Genomic DNA, 22,133 nt, shown 5'->3' on the forward strand with positions numbered 1-22,133 from the left:
AATTTACAAATTTACATATAGTTTTATAAATTTAATGTAAGTATAAATAAATTTATAACTTTAAGTCACAGAGCCACAAACTCCATCCTCAATTTACAAATTGATTTCTTCTTCAGAGTTCTAAAAGTTAATTAATAAAGTCATTATTATATCTGAAGACATGATTAGAAGGACTTATTTGGTGAATTGTTCACCCCCCAAAATGCTAAAATTTTTATCACTAACAACAATTCCAGAGTCTTCTTTGGATAAATATTTTCATCACTTTTTTTAATGGTGATATAATTGTCTTTTTTAGTTGTATGAAAAAAAGGAATTTTTCTTAAGTTTACAATTCCATAGATTTTTCCATATATATGCCCTTACATTGTTATTTAGAAGACTTTATGGAAATATTTCTTACAAATGTCTGTAATTTTGAGTGTCGAGGGATGTCTTCAAAGGCCAAAACTGGTACCCCTGGCACCCCTAAAATAAGAATTGGTTAGATCTTACTTTACATGTTATCCAATCCTGTCACATATATGAGGGCTGAGGCAAGAAGAACAATTAACATGTTGATATTTCAATGTAGCTTAAAAAGTCTATCTGGTTGATTTCAATGGTGGTCAGGTCAAATTAGTTAATCTAGTCCAATGTATAGCATTGCTTTATATTTATATTTAACATGCAGGAAATAACACTGCCCAAATAGAGTTTTAATTGTGGTTAGGAGACAAAACCTAAGAGCAATTCATAAAAATGTAATTATATAATGAGGAGATAAAGCAAAATTCTCAATTGCCAAAATCAATGCTACAAAATGCACATAATACACATTTATAATCTCGGACTACAAAATATTATTGTTAGTGAGTGCTGTGGATTTTCAGGTAGTAGAGTGAATAAAATATCCTTCAAATGCTGATTCATTATGGAATGAAACCTACATACTTGGTAGTCAGATAATCAATGTTTTGAATTCAGGACCCAATACTCAATAGCTATTTATCCCCCATGAGCCATTATCTGTGCTACAGGCTTGTTGCAAAGTGATTTTCCATTGTGGTACTACCATTCACTATATTCAAAAGGGAGGGAACAGTGATGATTTACTGACCACTTAGCCTCTGGACTCCTCATTTTGAGTTTTAGGGAAGGCAAAACCATTTTCCACGGATAAAGTGAAGGCTAGACAGTATTTTATGAGACTCCCTTAGAGCTAGTTTGTGGGCTTGTATACTAAGCTTAACTAGTCGGATTTTGAATTCTGATTTATGGATGCAAAGAAATGGGGACAGTGTTTCACATGAAACCAGCCACTCTCAGTGTCTGGGGACAGTGGAAACTGCCATGGCAGTGGCTGTCCCCAGTGTTCAGTGCTGGTAGTGCAAGCTTAAGCCCTGGTGTCCCATGTTCTTGTTGTGACCACATCAGTGTGTTTACACAACTGAATCTGGATTTTACCTGTGGTCCTGGATGCTGTTTATTCTTGCATTTTCCTTCCCATTTTATATGTGGTATACTTCTCAACATTGTTTCAATCTTTCCTGTGTAAATCATCAAAAGTCAGTTCCAGGGTTTTTTGTTTGTTTGTTTGTTTGTTTGTTTGTTTTTGGTTTTCTTTGTTTTTGTTTTAATGAAGAGGTTTAATGGATAAAAAACAGTCAAGAGTTCCTTTTGAATGAATTAATTTGTAAGTTCTATCAAAATGGCTTGCATGTAAACATTATGAAAGGAACATTCTAAATCAAAAGAAAAATTACATGAGCATACGTAGATATGGAATATATTGATATGTAGAGACATAAACCTCTCTTCATCATCAATTAGTTGGGAATAACCTTCTATATGTGATTTAAGGCCATCTAGAGATGGTGAAGAAATAATTTGAGACAGGCTTTTGGAAGTGGTCTTAAAAAACTATAATGATGGGTACCTGGGTGTCACAATCAATAAAGCGTCTACCTTAAGTGCATATCCGCTCAGGTCATGATTCCAGGATCCTGGAATTGAGTCCTTCATCAGACTCCCTCCTGAGCAGAGAGTCTGCCCCTCCTCTCCTGCTTGTGGTTTCTTTCTCTCCCTCTCTCTTTCTCTATCAAAAAATAAATAAATAAAATTTAAAAAACTATAATGATATTATTAATTTTCAGATGAGTTGGATGTATTTTCTCCATCTACAACTTTGACAAATTTGTAGAGGAGTGTTTGATAGAAAAAAACTGATAATTTGTTTAATCAATTTTTTAAAATATTGAAAGATATTTTTTATTCATTTGAGAGAGCTACAGAGACAGAGACAGACAGAGCACAAGCATGGGGAGAGGGAGAGGGAGAGGGAGACGCAGACTCGGCATTGAGCAGAGCCTGACACAGGACTTGACCCCAGGCCCTGGAGATCATGACCTGAGTCAAAGGCAGATGTACAACTATCTGAACCACCCAGGGACCCTCAATTTAAAAAAAAATTTTTTTAAAGATTTTATTTATTTATTTATTTGACAGCGAGAGAGAGATCACAAGTAAGCAGAGAGGCAGGCAGAGAGAGAGAGAGAGAGGGAAGCAGGCTCCCCGCTGAGCAGAGAGCCTGATGTGGGACTCAATCCCAGGACCTGAGATCATGACCTGAGCCGAAGGCAGCGGCTTGACCGACTGAGCCACCCAGGCACCCCAATTTTTAAAATTTTAATGTGAACAAAAATCATATGTGAATAAAGCAAATTCAAACAAGTGTTAGGAAAAAAAGTATCTTACTTTTTAAAACCTAAATGCATAGACATCAAGTAATATTTGATGGGGGAGCTAAGAGTACTCAATGGAGAAAAGACAGTCATTTCAATAAATGGTGCTAGGAAAATTAGATATTCACATGTAAAAGAATGAAACTAGACCTTTATCTTATACCACTCACAAAATTTAATCAGATTAAAACTTAACTGTAAGACCTGAAATCATAAAACTCCTACAAAAAAACAGGGAAAATGCTTCTTGACATAGGTCCTAGCAAAGATTTTTGGATAATACCTTAAGCAAAAGCAGCAACAACAACAACAACAGCCACAACAACCAAAGTAGGAGGGACTACATCAAGCTGAAAATTTTCTGCACAGCAAAAGAAACAATCAGCAAAATTGTTTGGAATGGGAGAATATATTTGCAAATTATAAAGTTGATACAGGATTAATAACCAAAATATATAAAAGAACTCATACAACTCAACAGCTTAAATCTGCAAATAATCCAGTTTGAAAATGGGAAGATGACCTGAACAGACATTTTTCCTAAGAATATATTCAAATGCCCAAGAGGTACATGAAAATGTGCTCAAAGCCACTAATCATTAAGGAAATGTAAATTAAAACCACAGTGAAATTTCACCTTGGACTTGTTGGAGTGAATGGCTATCATCAAAAGGACAAGAGATAACAAACAGTGGGGAAGATGTGGAAAAAAGGGAACACGAGTGCACTCTTGGTAGGAATATAAAGTGGAACAGCCACTATAGGACATGTAGTATGATGGTTCCTCAAAAAAATTAAAAAAAAATAAAGTGAGAACTATTGTATGTCCTAGCAATTCCACTTCTGGGTATGTATCCAAAGGAAATGAAATCACTATGTCAAAGAGATATATATGCACACCCATGTTCATTGCAGTATTATTTACAATGTATAATATATTTATAACACATATATGCAATAGAATACTATTTAACCATCAAAAAGAATCAAATCCTGCCATTTATGATAACATGGATGGACCCTGAGGACATTATGCTAAGTAAACTAAGTCAGGCAAGTAATGTACGATCTCACTTATATGTGGAATCTAAAAAACACTCATTAAAAAAGAGATCAGATTTGTGGTTACCAGAGACAAGGTGTATAGGAAGGGAATACACGAAGTTGGCCAAAAGGTAAAAACTTTCAGTTATAAGATAAATAAGTACCGTGGCTGCGATGTACAATGTATAATATACAATGTACAACATGACTACAGTTAATGCCAGTGTAGGGTAAATTTGAGAGTTTCTTTTCTTTCTTTTTTTTTTTTAGATTTTATTTATTTATTTGACAGACAGAGATCACAAGTAGGCAGAGTGGCAGGTAGAGGGAGAAGATGGGAAGCAAGCTTCCCTCTGAGCATAGAGCCCTATGTGGGGCTTGATCCCAAGACCCTGGGATCATGACCAAGCTGAAGGCATAGGCTTTAACCCACTGAGTCACACAGGTGCCCCAATTTGAGAGTTTCTAAGACAGTGCATCCTGAAAGTTCTTATCACATGGGAAAAATTTTTGTAACTATATGAGTTTATGGATATTAACTAAACTTACATGGTAATCATTTTGTAATATACATATGTCAAGACAATATACTTATACCTTTGGCTTGTATGGTGCTATATGTCAATTTTATCTCAATAAAACGGGAAAAAGCAAAATTAGTGAAATCTGAAAATAAAAATAAAAATCTAGGTTCTGGGGCACCTGGATGGCTCAGTGGGTTTAGCCGCTGCCTTCAGCTCAGGTCATGATCTTAGGGTCCTGGGATCGAGTCCCACATTGGGCTCTCTGCTCAGCAGAGAGCCTGCTTCCCTTCCTTTCTCTCTGCCTGCCTCTCTTGTGATCTCTCTCTGTCAAATAAATAAATAAAATCTTTAAAAAAAATCTAGGTGCTATTTCTGGCTCTTTCATTAGCTATCATATTGACATTGATAAAGATAGAAACTCTCTGAGACTCACTTTGGTCATCCATAAAGGAACACCTAAAATTATATGAAACAAAAATTTGACAACAATAAATAGTAATGTATGGATTATAAATGGCAAAGTGGTTAGCAGATGGGATAGGATTTTTCATGGACAAGTTTGCAAAAGGAGCTTAACTTTAAGTTGAAAAAGAAGCATGCCTTGTGTTTAGCAAGGGAACACAGACAGCAAAGAGCCAAAAGAAAGTAAAGGAAGCTGTTTGCATGTTAACTGACATTTTCTCTTTTTCTTATACACTTGTTTATAGATTGGGATTTTATTTGTTTTGCTTTGTTTTTTAATTACAGGCTTATGTTTTTAATGATTCTAGAGGTATTTGATTTCTCTTCAGCATATTCCATACAATATATATATGATCACTGTTCTGAATGGAATTGCGTCGTCCCAGAGATAAGTCGAGCTCCTAATAACGGATACGTGTGAATATGACATTATTTGAAAACAGGAAATTTACACATGTAATTACAGTAATGATAAAGTTATTCTAGATTGGGGTGGGCCATAAATCCAATGACTAGGGTCATTATTATTATTTTTTTTTTGTCAGAGAGAGAGAGAGAGAGAGGGAGAGAGCAAGCATAGGCAGACAGCGTGGCAGGCAGAGGCAGAGGGAGAAGGCTCCCTGCCGAGCAAGGAGCCCAATGTGGGACTCGATCCCAGGATGCTGGGATCATGACCTGAGCCGAAGGCCGTCGCTTAACCAACTGAGCTACCCAGGCGTCCCTGACTAGGGTCATAATTTAAGATGAGATTCAGAGACACAAAGATACACAGATCCACAGGACTGACAGCCGTATCAAGATGGAGGCCAAAGATGGAGAGATGCATCTGCAAGCCAGGAGTACTAAAGCTTGTTGGCCAGCACCAGAACCTAGAAGAAAAGCATGCAACAGTTTTTTTCCTCAGACCCACCAGCCTTCTGGCCTCCTGAACTGTGAAAGAATGAATTTCTGTGGTTTTAAGTCACCAGTTTGGGGTAATTTGTTACGGAGCCCTAGGACAGCAATATGGTTACCACAGCCTTTTAGTGATCATGTGATTCTTCATGAGCTGTATGGTGGGTGGGTAGGAAAATGGTCATGTCCTTTGCAATGTTACGCTACAGCTCCATTCAGCAGGAAAATGTCTGTTTATCATTCTTTGAATTTAGCTTAGTCCCGTGACTTGCTTTTGCAAAGAGATGCACCAGAGGAATTGTGACAGTTCAGAGTGTAAGAATTAAGAAACCAAGAATGCATCCCCTCTCTGCCTCTTGAACCCGACAATTCGCATGAGAACAAGCAAAGGTCAGTCAGCTGGAAGAGATAGCTATTGAAACTGAGCTGATTCATCCCTCCTGAAGCCATTCTAGACACTGATCTCAGCAGGAACTCTAGCTGCAGTTAGAAAATAGTCCTAATCACACCATTAGTCTCCAGATACCACTACTCTTAGTGTAGTTCCAATACATCACCTTTTAGAAAATAAAACATGCATTTACTCACTGAGGTTTATGACCAAAAAAAAGTGATTAAGAATAGCTATTTTAAAAAAGAATCGTTACAGGGGCACCTGGGTGGCTCAGTGGGTTAAAGCCTCTGCCTTCGGCTCAGGTCATGATTCCAGAACCTGCGATTGAGCCCCGCATGGGGCTCTCTGTTCAGCAGGGAGCCTGCTTCTTCCTCTCTCTCTGCCTGCCTCTCTGCCTACTTGTGATTTCTGTCAAATGGATAAATAAAATCTTTAAGAAAAAAAAAAAAAGAATCGTTATAAATAACATTTGCTGTATGCTATATTTTAAAACTACAGAAAAAATGGTAATGCTATGATGTTGAGTATTTGTGGAAAATACACAAAGGAAATAGAATATCTGAATAGCTTTTTGTTTATAATGCTTAATTGGAGAAGTTAGAGTGGCAGTTGGTTAAAAAATAGGCCCTTTATTCCTTCTTCTTTTGGAAAACACCCACATGGTTGCAAAGCTAATGAATCCTTTCCCAGTGAACTTAACTACTATGTGAGAGTATGGTGTTGGTTGCAAGGCAAGGATTAAAAGGTGTATGCGAAAATTTTAAGATTGGTGGGTATATTTAGTTTCTTGATAGTGGTGAAGTTTTCATAGGCTATGAAATATCTCAAAACTTATCAAACTATATATTTTAAACATGTTTATTATATTATAAGTCAACTGTACCTCAATAAAACTAATTTAGACATCTAATTTGGCTTAAATAAATTCTCAACAAATATTTACTCAGCAAAGATATCATGCTGTGTGTCCTTCTTGTAGGGATTACATTTATATATATATATATATATATATATATATATATAGTTACCAAAAACTTGCACAGGCATACAGAGAAGCTAGTACATAAAGTCCTTCATTTAGTGGAGCTTACAGTTTAGTGAGGATGCTAGACGACAAACACATAGCAGATAAAGAAAGAACAAAGTCTAAGAGTGGTGTGAACAACAATAAAAATCTATTATGCATAAAATATCAAGCCAGTTAAGAGTTAGACAATGATTGAGTAGTGGTTATCTTGATAGTATGATCAGGGAAACTTCTCTTGAGAAATGCCCAATTCTGAGATCTCAGTGACATGAGGGAGTTAGTCATGTGATGTTTAGAGAAAGAACAGCCATTACAAAGTCTTTGTGTTGATTTTGAGTGGGCTTTGAGTGGGCCCTATGCCACTTTAAGTGGGCATAGGTGACAAAGAAATAGCAAAAGACCCATTCATATAAACCAAAATGAATAAGAAAAATAGTGATAGATAAATTCTAAGAGCAATGGAATGACAAGAAAGGCTTGGTGGTGGATTTCAATCTGCTTATATGCTCTTTGTTTCTTCTTTTTTTTAAAGATTTTATTTATTTATTTGACAGAGAGAGAGATCACAAGTAGGCAGGGAGGCAGGCAGAGAGAGAGGGAAGCAGGCTCCCTGCTGAGCAGAGAGCCCAATGCAGGGCTCCATCCCAGGGTCCTAGGATCATGACCTGTGTCAACGGCAGAAGTTTTAACCCACTGACCCACCCAGGTGCCCCTTTGTTTCCTTCTTTTTACCTGCTAGTTTGACCTATGTTTGTTGCGACAGAAAGCCAGGCATTCCTGAGTATTTTTTTTTAGACTTTTTTTTTTTTATTTGTTCATTTGACAGACAGAGATCACAAGCAGGCAGAGAGGCAGGCAGAGAGAGGAGGAAGCAGGCTCCCCACTCAGGGGAGAGCCCGACGCAGGGCTCGATCCCAGGACCCTGGGACCATGACCTGAGCTGAAGGCAGAGGCTTTAACCCACTGAGCCACACAGGTGCCCCCATTCCTGAGTATTTTGAAGCAGGCAAATTCTGATGACCCAGGGACCGTTTCCCAGTGGGTCCTAAACCTTTATGTTCTCTGATTTAGCCATGGAAGGAGCTCATTTGAAACTAAGGCAGAACCAATTCACCTGTTTGAGGTAGGAAAGGGTTGGTAATGGCTGCATTGAACTACAGGATGTATAGTCTCTTTATTGTTTTGTCTGTTACCTTTCATGTTTGCTTGTTGACACAACTGTGTACATATTATTTTTAAATAAAATGTTGATTGGTCTAAGCAAAGACAGGTAAAAAATTTCACAATATGAAAGTTCAGGATATGTACCTATTTTCAGGCAGAAAATGTTACACCACACTCACAGAATAGAACTTAAAGTAAATCAAATCACACTTTCTTCTGTTTTTCCATGATGCCCATTCCCATCTGTCATGGATTCAATGACAACAAATTCAACTTTCCTCCTAAGTGCTTCTTAAACTAGCAAAGAGGTCCACCACAGAAGGAGGCAGAGGTTAAATATGAAAGTTATATACAATTCATTGTAGAGATTATTTTACTTTAGGAGAAGGTATTGATATCCAGGGAAAGTTGGGAAAGCTTTTCCACATCCTTTTAGGTACAAATAAAACTTTTTTTTTTTTAAGAAAAGAAACAGATTTCTTAGCAGTAAATCTTTTGAGTAAATACATCCTGTTTGGGTCAAGTATTTATTATTTGATCATTTATTATTTGATCACATATGGTATATATATTATTTTTCTGGGAATAGCACTTACCTTTATTATAAAAGGTTATCATTTTTGTTCTGCTGAAAGAAATTTGGTTGATATAAATTTTTTTCTTATATAAAAGTTCTCACTTTTTCATCTTTTATTTAGTAGAAAATGATGTCACTACTACATAAATGTTTTTGATCTCATTTTTGGACTTGTCTGTTTAATCAATAAAGTATTCTATTATGTGGGAATCATTACGAAGTCTTCTTTTATTAAAAAAATGATTGTTTAAACAATGGAAATTTGAGGGTTTTAATGGTCTTTAGTGAATGTAATTGCTTGAATACTTTCTAAGTTATAATCTTTAGTCTTAATAGCTAGGATCTCAAACTGGAAGATTAACAACAATATCTCCAAATTATCTGACACTAGCTATTTTCATGTAGAAACAGAATATCATTATCAATTATTCAAACCCCAAATTTATTTCAACTTTTGGCAATATTTCAATTTAATGAGCTGTTTTGTCATAGTGGAAAGGTGTGCCCTAATATTTTCTGCATATAAAATATTGTAAAGCTCATTTATGCATAATTTTTATTTCCTATATTTATTTTCTGTACTCAATATGAAGTAGTCAAGATAATACTTTCAAACATAGCTAGCCATTATTTCAGCTAATACTTAAATTTACATTCTTAATACATTATTCTAATAGTCATTAACAAAACAGAATTTTTAATAATACTGATAAGTGCATAGCAATTTTGCTTTAAAATGTATTTATATAGAGGTATTTAATAAAAGAAAAAATCATCTACAAAAGCACAAATTGATTGAAGTTATGTTAGGAACCCTGAAATTTTCTGGATATAATTCTAGACAATCAGTCTTCCTAAGTTGGCAAAACTGCTCTTTTGTTGTATTAAATACTTCTGGGGTTTTCACCTTGATAAGAATATATGATGTGTGGCTATTATTAACTTATTACTTCCGGAGCTTTACTCTTGATAAGAATATATTATGCATGACTATTACTAACATTACATAGTATGATATGAAAATATGTCAACATATGTAGTAAAATAATAGTTAAGATGAAAAGAATTTTATTTTTTGAGTAGACAAAAGCATTCCTAATAGTATTTCTTTGTGTCTGATGATGAAAAATATTAAGGGAATATTCTTAAGAGCTGTATGGATAAGCTTAATTGGAACTTTTGTTTGCATAAAAACCATAGCCTTTAATAACATAGGGCTATGCCTCTAAAAAAAAGTCAAAAAATATTTTACATTAAAATTTTTACCAAATCTGTACAATTTTCTGGACTCTGTATAAAAGATGTACCTTATTTTTATGGGTAACTTATTTATGTTAAAGCTGGACAGATAAAGTGTATATACTTGATATAACTGGAAAATAATTTGACTTTATGACCAAATGTTATGTTGTGGTAAATTATAATAAAGAAGAGGAGAATCAATTATGGTTGACTGCAATTGTTAGATACAATTGTATGAAGAGCTGAGCTTGAGCTGACATTTAAGGAACCGTAATTTGTGGATGGGTAGTTCTTGCATACAGCAAAAAAGCACAATCAGTGAGATTATTTTGATTTAATGTTTTGCCAAGTGTTGACTAATCCACATATCTACATTAAATGCTGGTAACATTTATTGAGCCCTTGCCATGATCAAAGAACTACAAGTAATATGAATTCCTAACACTTTTTTTGTCTTTAAGATTTTTTAAATTAACATAATTTATGTTATAAATTATACAGGTACAGGTCTGTGTTTCATCTCTCTTACACACTTCACCACACACACCACAGCATATAGTCTTGCCAGAATTCCTAACACTTCATTAAGAATTAAGGAAAAGGGGTGCCTGGGTGGCCGAGTTGGTTAAGCATTTCCCTTCAGCTCAGGTGGTGATCCCAGGGTCTGGGGATGGAGTCCTGCCTCAGGCTCCCTGCTCAGCAGGGAATCTGCTTCTCGCTCTCTCCTTGCTCCTACTTTCTATCTCTCACTGGCTCACTCTGTCACTCTCAAATAAATAAATAAAATCTTTATTAAGAAAAAAGATGAAGAAGAAGAATTAAAGGAAAAATCATCAGGCCTGGAGCCAGGGTTCTGCTACTGCAAGGAGGGTACTGGGTGCAGGGAGGTGCCTGGGCCAGCCATTGCCACCTCACTAGGTGAGCACAGCCCTCTGGCAGAGCAGGGACACAGCAGCCGCAGCATCATGGGCCAGTGCAGCGTCACTCCTCCAAGACTGTGCTGGTGTTTCTCAACCTTATCTTCTGGGGGGCAGGTGGCATTTTACACTATGTGGGAGCCTATGTCTTTATCACTTATGATGACTGTGACCATTTCTTTGAAAATGTGTATACTCTCTTCCCTGTGGTAGTGATCATAGCTATACGAGCCCTGCTTTTCATTATTGACCTAATTGGCTGCTGTGCCACAATCCGAGAAAGCCACTGTGGACTTGCCGTGTTTGTCATCATCCTATGCTTGGTTTTTGTCACAAAAGTTGTTGTAGTGGTCTTGGGATGTGTTTACAGAGCAAAGGTGGAAAGTGAGGTTGATCGCAGCACTCAGAAAGTAAGACCTACAATAGAACCAAACCTGTCGGTGCTAACCAGGCTCTTCATTATGTACAGAGACAGCTGCACTGTTGTGGAATTCACAACTAGTCAGGCTGGGAAAATACAGACTGGTTCAAACAGACCAAAAACCAGAATGTCCCTCTTAGCTGCAGCGGAGAGACCCCCAGCAGCTGTAATGGCTGTAATGGCAGTAATGGCAGTCTGGCCCACTCCTCTGACCTCTATGCTAAGGGATGTGGGGCTCTAGTTGTGAAGAGGTTACTAGAAGTCATGATGCCTATTATCTGGGCAGCCCTGGAATTTGCAGCTATTTAGCTGCTGGGCATGTTGTGTGTGCAGGAGTAGAGATCCTGCTTGTGAGCTTCCCCCCACCAGCTCATCTACTGTGCATAGTAGAAAATGCAAGCCTGAGCTTGTTAGTCCTGTTCTGATTTGGAAGGTGAATTGAGCAGTTCTACTGTGTTGGCAGTCTGAGTTTGTTTAATTAAAAGCAGCTTGGCTCTTCAAAGGGCCGCCCTACTTCCCCACCCACCTAGGACTTTCCTTTCCTCTATTCTAGCTTACTCTCCATGTCCCTAAGTTTTTTAGTATAGGAGTATAAGTTCTAATTTCAGAAACGTTTGCAGTTTGCATAGTGTGGGAGAATCGAAGGCAGCCTAAGCTCCTTCTTCTACCTCCAGGGAATAATGGGGCTGCTGCCAGAATATCACTGGACCCTTTCAGTCTTCACGATGGAGAAGTCTTGGCCAAAGGTCTTTGGGGGGAGGAGAAGGAAGCTACGGTTAAAGTTAACACCAGATGGTGCCCCTTGTCAGTGTCCTTTTTTTTTTTTTTTAAAGATTTTTTTTTTTAATTTATTTGACAGAGAGAGATCACAAGTAGGCAGAGAGGCAGGCAGAGAGAGTGAGAGGGAAGCAGGCTCCCTGCTGAGCAGAGAGCCCAATGCAGGACTCGATCCCAGGACCCTGAGATCATGACCCGAGCCAAAGGCAGCGGCTTAAACCACTGAGCCACCCAGGCGCCCCTGTCAGTGTCCTTTTAAATAACATATACTGTAGTGCAATAAGATAGCAACTGCACAAAATTGCTAAGACAGATTTTAGAATCATAAAAAAAGAGAAAAATCATTCTAAGCTTAGAGCTCCATAGGTGCACAGAATTATTATTCTAAATGACAAAATTGAAAGAAGAAAAAATATAAAACAACGAAAAGAAGAAAACAACCAAGTTCAGTTTTAATTCTGTAGTTCATACCTTAATTTATATTTACTTTATTTGCTAATAAACTGAGCGTTAAAAGGTTGATTTAAGAAATCTATTTAATCGGGCGCCTGGGTGGCTCAGTGGGTTAAGCCGCTGCCTTCGGCTCAGGTCATGATCTCAGGGTCCTGGGATCGAGTCCCGCAGCAGGGAGCCTGCTTCCCTCTCTCTCTCTCTGCCTGCCTCTCTATCTACTTGTGATCTCTCTCTGTCAAATAAATAAATAAAATCTTTAAAAAAAAAAAAAAAAAAGAAATCTATTTGATCAAATAAAATCTACCCTCTAAATTTGTTTTATATTTGTCTATATGCATATGACACATAATATATATACACATATACATAGTATACACATGTACTCATAATAACTTAGAGGAAAAACAAAACAGAAAGATTAGGAAGGAAAAGATAAATTAATGAAAAAAAATGGTGAGAGCAATTGAAAATGTTCCTAAGGAACAAGGCCTTTGTTAATTATAAAGTAAAATAAGAAAATGTGTTGATCACTTCATGTCATCATTTTCTGCCTTAATTTGTGTGAAGTTAGTGATGAGAAACCAGACATCAGTGGTAGAATTCATTCTCCCTGGACTGACAAATGATGCTGAACTTCAAGCTGTGCTTTTCCTTTTTCTGCTGCTAATATATGTCTTAAGCATCATGGGAAACTTGACCATCATCATTCTGACCCTGCTGGATTATCAACTCCAGACTCCTATGTATTTCTTCCTCCGGAATTTTTCTGTTTTGGAAATATCTTTTACCTCTGTCTTTGTCCCCAAAATGCTAATCAATATAGTTCTATGGCAGAGGACAATGTCTCTGGTTCTTTGTTGAGGGTTCCTCCTCCTAGTCATTCTGCCAAGAGATGGTTGAACAAATGAACAGAATCCAAAATATCAACCACGATACAAACAAAATGCACCTTAGAAAAAATCTGAAGTGGTGATAAGCTACCACGGATATGCAAACAAAGCCAAGATGATCCAAAAAAAATAAAAAAGTGTGTGTGGTGGGGAGAGATTATAATTTCTCAGGGTGGACAAAGCAGGGTGAACTACCTGTTCCTGCTTGATTTTTGTTCTCTGTGTTAGAAGACACTACATCTAAAACTTGCAAAGAAATAAGAATATCTATATATCCATTGGACAGCTATATGTAGAAGTATGAAACTCGACCATTCTCTTACACCACACACAAAGATAAACTCAAAATGGATAAAATACCTCAACGTGAGACAGGAATCCATCAGAATCATAGAGGAAAACATAGGAAGTAACCTCTTTGAAATCAACCACAGCAACTTCTTCCAAGTTATGTCTCCAAAGGCCAAGGAAACAAAAGCAAAAATGAACTTTTGCAGCTTCATCAAGATCAAAAGCTTCTGCACAGCAAAGGAAATAGTCAACAAAACAAAGAGGCAACCCACAGAATGGGAGAAGATATTTGTAAATGACAGTACAGACAAAAGGCTGATATTCAGGATCTGTAAAGAACTTCTCAAACTCAACACACACAAAACAGATAATCATATCAAAAAATGGGCAGAAGGTATGAACAGACACTTTTCCAATGAAGACATACAAATGGCTATCAGACACATGAAACAATATTCATCACTAGTCATCAGGGAGATTCAAATTAAAACCACATTGAGATACCACCTTACACCAGTTAGAATGGCCAAAATTAACAAGACAGGAAACAACATGTGTTGGAGAGAATGTGGAGAACGGGGAACCCTATTACACTGTTGGTGGGAATGCAAGTTGGTTCAGCCACTTTGGAGAACAGTGTGGAGATTCCTTAAGAAATTAAAAATAGAGCTTCCCTATGACCCTGCAATTGCACTACTGGGTATTTACCCCAAAGATACAGATGCAGTGAAAAGAAGTGCTATCTGTACCTCAATGTTCATAGCAGCAATGGCCACGGTCGCCAAAGTTTGGAAAGAACCAAGATGTCCTTCAACGGATTAATGGATAATGAACATGTGTTCCATATACCCTATGGAGTATTATGCCTCCATCAGAAAGGATGAATACCCAACTTTTGTATCAACATGGATGGGACTGGAAGAGATTATGTTGATTGAAATAAGTCAAGCAGAGGGAGTCAGTTATCTTATGGTTTCACTTATTTGTGGAGCATAAGAAATAACATGGAGGACATGGGGAGATGGAGAGGAGAAGGGAGATGAGGGAAATTGGAGGGGAAGATGAACCATGAGAGACTATGGACTCTGAAAACAATCTGAGGGTTTTGAAAGGGCGGGGGGTGGAAAGATGTGTCAGCCTGGTGGTGGGTATTGTGGAGGGCACGTATTGCATGGAGCACTGGGTGTGGTGCATAAACAATGAATTCTAGTACACTGAAAATTAATTTAAAAAATAAAAAATTAAAAAATAAATAAAAAATCTGAATCCTTGAAACGAAGAATATCTATATATCTAAATATTTATATATATCTCAAGATAAAAATGAATAGAATGAAAAATGGCCTAGTATGGGACATAAATCTATAAAATGTACACATGATCAAAATTAAGGTTAAAAATGACTTAAAAAGCATAAGTTGGGAAATGACTATTCTTGATACAGGAACATGGTAAAAAATAAAAGAAAAGAAACAAAAAGAAATATAAAATTTTAGCCTGAAGTATAAAACAGTCATGAGAGAATATCTGGAGCTCTCTATATTATTTTCCCCTGGCCCTGAAGTTTTACAGTCGGGGGGAAATAAGCTTATGATTCATTCACTTGTTCTTCCAATCTGTCTTCTGGGGAGGGAGACTGCAGCACAGATTCTCAGGCATCTTTGCCTGGGTGTAGTTGCCCCACCCCTTGTCAAGGGGATGGACTTAATGTGAGCTTGTCATCTGTCTGTTTGGCTTTTGTTCCCTGGTGTTTTTCCACTTGTCTTTAGAGGGTCAGAGCAAATATGGCTATGTGGGACTCTCTGGCTCAGAGCCACAAATTTGTTGTTCCCTTTCTTCAATAAATCCTCCAGGCTAAACTATCTCCGCTTCTGTGTGTACCAGACTCCACAGACTCTCACTATTCGTGCCTGCTGTAACTCTCCTGGGGGGATCTGTGAGCATCTCTGCACTTTGTGACTTTGCAGTTACTAGCAGCTATGGGCTCATATGTGTGTCCTCTTCCTCAGCAACCAGGTCAAGGCTGGGTGCAGCCCCATTATCCTTTCAGGGGTCCCAGTGCCCTGAGAGCTGTTGCCCTGTCATGGGTGCAAGCTGTTTTGTATCTCCCGTGGGATGTTAAATACCCAACACCTTCTAGACCTTTTTGTGGTGTTCAAGCAGAGAGTCATCTTTCTACTGACCTGCTTAAGTTTTAGGATCACCAAAACCCTCCAGGCTCACTGACCATAGCTAGTCTCCCTGCTCCACTGTTTGGGTGCTCTATCAGTTCTGGCTCCCCGATAATTTCTGAGTTTCCTAGAATCCTGAGACCACAATGATCCACCTAGAATTCTACCCTATTCATTCCCTGTACCTTTTTCAAAGAGGAATATCTGTCACTGCAGCAGATTTCTAAGGGTCCTGATTTTGTGCTCTGGTGTTAAATCACTTTCCAGTGGCTGGCTTGTGGAGGCTCCCTCCCCACTCCATTTATCTTCTGATATTTCCCTCAAAGATTCAAAGTTCCACACTTCTTACCTTTCAAAAAGTAGTCATTTTTCTGCTTGTAGAGATCCAGATAAATCTTCTTACATCTCAGGTTGAATGTGTGTGTGTTCAGAATCACTTGATAGGTATCATGCTAAATTCAGGAGACCAGATGAAACTAGGTCTCCTACTCTCCCACCATCTTCCCTAAACTTTGCTGCATTTTATTCTTAATCAACGTTATGTGATGGGGCACCTGGGTGGCTCAGTCTGTTAAGTCTCTGACTCTTGATTTTGGCTCGGGTCATGATCTTAGAGTTGTGAGATCAACCCTGTGTCAGGCTCTGTTCTCAGTGTGGAGTCTGCTTCTCCCTCTTGGCCTCTCCACCTACTCATGCTCTCTTCCTCTCTCTCTCAAATAAATAAATAAATCTTTTTAAAAAAATTTATGTGATTTGGGACACACATGAGTCAACATTTACTTATTTACTTTTACAGCATAAAATATAAAATAAAAATAACACCATATGATTTTTTATTATAGTAGCATAGTGGTTTTTTAAATATCAAGACAAAGAATGACAGTGATATTTTAATTGCAACTTTCCACTTTTAAATACCTTTATTTAAAAACAACAGGGAATGTGTATCAGGACATAAAGACAAGCAAAGGTACAACCCCAAAGAAGACATCATAAAATTGTTTTGAACTGACCAAGATGTTACCAAAAATCAAATATAAAAACAAAATATACTACACAGATATGGAAATAATTAACTCTCCATGAACTAATACATAAAGTTGATTAAAATAATCATTCAAATACTTGCTACATTTAAATGGAAGAAGAAGAGAAAGGGGTCAAATTTGGGAACTCTTACAATGGAACAGAAAAATAAAGTTTCAGTATTTTGAAAGGGATGGTGTTATTGAGAAACAAGAGCTAATGTTTACATCATGACACTTCAGAAAGAAGTGAAAGGACAGATATGACTATATATTGGATGGTGCAATGGTAAAATTGGGACCCAATCTAAGCACTTCCTTTGCAATTTTCCTCATTAACTTTCCTTATATATATATATATATATATATATATATATATATATCTCATTATGATTCTATTTGAACAAAAACAGAAATCTTTGTAACAAGTTCTTAATTGCTTGCTTTACCTGTTGGTTCCTTAGAGTATAAATGAAGGTGTTTAAAAGTGGAGCAATAGAAGTATTGAGAATTGCCACTCCCTTCATTAAAGATATCCTCTGTTTGACTGAGGGTTTAATGTACATGAAGATGCAGCTGCCATATGAGAGGGAGATAACAATCATGTGAGAAGAACATGTGGAGAAAGCCTTTTTTCTCTGGTTGGCAGAAGGAATTTTTAAAATTGTCAAGGCAATGCATGTGTATGATAGAATCACTAATGCCGAAGTGACCAGCAGAGTCACCAAAGCTAAGACGAAACTCATCATTTCCAACACATGAGTATCAGTGCAGGGATTAGCAAGAGAGGAGCAGTGTCATAGTAGAAATGATCAATGATATTGGAGTCACAGAAGTCCAGGCTTAAGCCTAAAATGGGTCCTGGAAAGATGATGAGGAAACCAGTGATCCAAAAGCTAAGGACTAACTGGATACCAATTTTGCTGTTCATAATGGTTGTATAAGGGCTTACTGATGGCAACATAACGATCATAGGACATGACAGCCAGGAGATAAAATTCAGACGCACCGATAAGGAAGGCAAAAAATAACTGAGTTGTGCAACAGTTATAGGAAATTGTTTTGTCACCGGTTGCCATGCTCACAAGCAATTTGGGGATGCAGACTGCTGTATAAGAAATTTCTGAGAGAAAAGTTTTGAAGAAAGAAATACATAGGGGTCTTGAGATGAGAATCCAGCAAAGTGAGAGTAATGATAACTAAGTTTCCTGAGATGCTTAACAAGTAGGTGAGGAGTAGGAAGATAAATAACACAATCTTCAATTTGGGGTTCTGTGTCAATCCTGCTAAGGTAAATACTGTCACAGTTGTATGGTTTTCCATCTTGACCTCCTGATATACTTTTGCTCTGGTAAAAATATTGAGAAAAAACTATGTACAGGTACCAAAGATAGCATATGAAGATAACATTGTCAAAATATTAGTAATTGCTATTGGTAATGTAAAATAAACTCTAACAAAAGCTGTTACATTGTTTTTGAAGAAAGACAAATATGTTTTACAATCTGATGAAATAAAAACCCATCTTACAAATCATCTTTATAATGTGGCTTACATTTATGGTAATGAGGTGAAGAACAGGCATGTGAAAAAATTATTTCCTCTTTTCTCAGTATGTAAGGACTAAAATGTCATTGTACTTATACTCATCCTGATGACTATATAAATATCATTGTCTCAAGGAACTGACCATGTGTGCAACATAGAAACAAAATGATGTACGAATGTTTAAAATGGTTGAAATAGAAATCCAGCTTTGGATATAAGATCATCCTGGAAGCAATTCAATATAGCAACTGTAGCTCTTCCCAGGTTTGGCCTGTGCCACATCTACTCAGCTAATGAACACACTTTCTTGGTCCTATCTGATTTTTTATTCCTATAAATCAGTGTAGTGGGTTTTGTCTCTATCCCATCTCTTCATTTCTTCACTTTTATCATCTCCTATGCCAATATTAAATTTATCTGATTGCATAGTAAAACTAACTTGAAAAGAATTAAACAAATTCAGTGTTTTTTCTGGTTGTAGTTCTGAAAACAGGAAGAGAATAAGACAGTAAAATGCAAAATAAAGTGAATAAGCATTGGAGAGGGGGAAATGAAATAGGGAAGGAAGAGAAGGAAGACGAAAGAAGTAGAAAAGAGGTTGCACCGTGGGGGAAGACCATAAAGAGAAAAACTTACCATTAAGATTAGATTCTCCTTCAGATGAGAGAGTGACTGGTATTTAGCTCTTGGCTTTTTACCTGATGTGTAGAAATGGGTTATAGCAAAGCTGTAAGAGGAAAACAGAGATAAAATTCTAGCAAATTTTACTGTGATGATCAGTCACTTGGAAAGAGTTCAGACACTTGCAGGTAATACTGACTGACCCCAAATAATATGGTAAGCCAAAAGCCAAGCCAATTCAAAAGCCAAGGAAATTCAACATCCCTGCCTATTGATTTGTCCCTGAGTTGATTTTGTGGTTGAAATTTTTTTTTTTAAGATTTTTTTTATTTAACAGAGAGAGATCACAAGTAGGCAGAAAGGCAGGCAGAGAGAGAGGAGGAAGCAGGCTCCCCGCTGAGCAGAGAGCCCGATGCAGGGCTCGATCCCAGGACCCTGGGATCATGACCTGAGCCGAAGGCAGAGGCCTTAACCCACTGAGCCACCCAGGCACCCCTGTGGTTGAAATTTACATAAGCTTTCACTAAACTAAATGTCATGAAAACTCCTCGGTATAAGCATTTCATCCCTTGGGGGCAAATTTCTTGTTTGATGACTTCATTATCAGTTATGCTTCTTTATGGACATCATTATGAATATGAAACACTTATTAAACAATTTTTTAGTTTCAGGAGTAGAATTTAATGATGATCACTTACATGTAACACCCAGTGTTCATTATATCGATTGCCCTCCTTAATGTTCATCACCTAGTTACCCCATTCCCCTGCCAACCTCGCCTCCAACAACACTGTTTGCTCCCTATAGTTAGTGTCTTTTATGGTTTGCCTCCCTCTCTGTTTTTACCTTATTTTATTTTTTCTTCCTTTCCTCTATGTTCACCTGTTTTGTTTCTTAAATTCCACGTATGAATGAAATCATATGGTATTTGTCTTTGACTTATTTTGTTTAACATCATACCCTCTAGTTCCATCCACATAATTGCAAATGGCAAAATTTCATTCTTTTTGATGGTTGGCTGAGTAATATTCTTGGTGTGTGTGTGTGTGTGTGTGTGTGTGTGTGTGTGTGTATCTCATATCTTCTTTGTCAATTCATTCATTGATAGACATTTAGGTTCTTTCCATAGTTACTGCTATAAACATTGGGGTGCCTATGCCCATTTGATTCACTATGTCTGTATCCTTTGGATAAATACGTAGTAGTGCAGTTGCTGGGTTGGGGTAGTTCTATTCTTAACTTTTTGAGGCACCTCCATACTGTTTTCCAGACTGGCTGCACAAGTTTGCATCCTCCATGGACCTATAAACATTGTTTACATAGGTGGGAATGTAAACAATTTTTATAGATCCATGGAGAATGCATTATTATATAGAGGAATCAAAGAAGTATAAGTCAAGGGCGCCTGGGCAGCTCAGTGGGTTAAAGCCTCTGCCTTCGGCTCAGGTCATGATCCCAGGGTCCTGGGATCGAGCCCTGCATCGGGCTCTCTGCTCAGCGGGGAGCCTGCTTCCTCCTCTCTCTCTGCCTGCCTTTCTGCCTACTTGTGATCTACTTGTGATCTCTCTCTGGATCAAGCCCAGCATCAGGCTCTCTGCTCAGCATGGAGCCTGCTTCCCTTTCTCTCTCTCTGTCTGCCTCTCTGCCTACCTGTGATCTCTGTCTGTCAAATAAATAAATAAACTCTTTAAAAAAAAAGAAGTATAAGTCAATGTCCCTGACTATTGCAGTTTCCCAATATATTGACGAGATAGAATTTGTGCATGAATATATAGCAATATACAATGTGCCATAAACGTAATAGTAAATGAGACAAAAAATAGACCGACCTTAAAAAAAGAAAGTAGACCAAACTTGGATTTCAAAAATTTAATCACTGAGTAAAAATTGTGCTTAAATAGCCAAAATGTAGACTTTTTAAAAAAATGATACAATGGGGAGTCTGGGGAAAGAAAGGAAAAAATATAAGAAAGGAATGAAGTAAAAGAGGAAAAAAAATCTCAGTCATGTTGTAATTATTTATAACCATTGGAAATATATTTACATTTTTAACACCTGAACTGGACTTTGTGAAATGTAATAGCTTTAAAATGCATATAAAAGTTTAAAATAACATATGACCTGACGTTCTTCTTAAGGAAAATATGGCCATGCTTTAGAAAAATTTGGTGATACACTTTTGAGATGATAAACATGAGGATGTCGGCATGGTCTGGAAAAAGATGGAAAGTAAAAAAAAAAAAAAAAGGAAAAGGCTAATAAAATTCTGAATTTTAAGGTGCTAACCATAAAACAGGAGGGTAAGAGAATAGAAGGAGAAAGACATGAGTAAGAGAGAAGGGGCTACCATGGCAATAGGGGGAGCCATGCAAACCAATGGCATTAAAACAAACTACCAGGCATGAGTAGATAACATCTTTTTTAATGGCTTGTTTTCTAGAATCCTCCTCTGTTACTGCAAAAAGAAATAAAGAATGCTACATAAGCAACACAGTCATCATGCATGAGGATATACTTCTATCTACTTGGGTGCATATCAGAGAAAAGAGAATAACCAGGGTGAGTGAGACAAAAGTACACCCAAGTCTTCAGGAAAAAGGGGAAAGCAGACCTAAAGTGGCCATGAGGATTTCAATCTTGAAGAGTTTACAGAAGTTTGGTGAAAGTACTGAATCCCCACTCAGGTATTTAGGTCATGTTTATGATTTTTAAAAGGCAGGAGTCCTCAGCTGAAATCTAATTTACAGAAAACTATCATAAGGAGTAATAAACACAGAAAGAGCTAAGTTTAGCAAAGAGGATTGAGTTACCTGATGGTGTAAAATAATTAATCTGAACTAAATAGATTGGGGAAAAATTGCAACTACAGATGAAACAAGTTAAAATATTATGATAATTTTTCTAGATTTTTCTTTGTTTCTATTTTTATATGGCTTTCATAGACCATATACTATCATTTTGGAATGCC

The 22,133-nt window shown here is 37.2% G+C and overlaps 2 pseudogenes; one reads left to right on the top strand and one right to left on the bottom strand.

Annotated features, from left to right (window-relative positions):
* Nucleotides 1-11,016: 11,016 nt before the first annotated feature.
* Nucleotides 11,017-11,698, top strand: LOC123947348 (annotated as a pseudogene).
* Nucleotides 11,699-17,391: 5,693 nt separating this feature from the next.
* LOC123947121 lies at nt 17,392-18,319 on the bottom strand (annotated as a pseudogene).
* Nucleotides 18,320-22,133: the final 3,814 nt, after the last annotated feature.

This window comes from Meles meles, chromosome 7, assembly GCF_922984935.1.
Source record: "Meles meles chromosome 7, mMelMel3.1 paternal haplotype, whole genome shotgun sequence".
Taxonomy (NCBI): Eukaryota; Metazoa; Chordata; class Mammalia; order Carnivora; family Mustelidae; genus Meles; species Meles meles.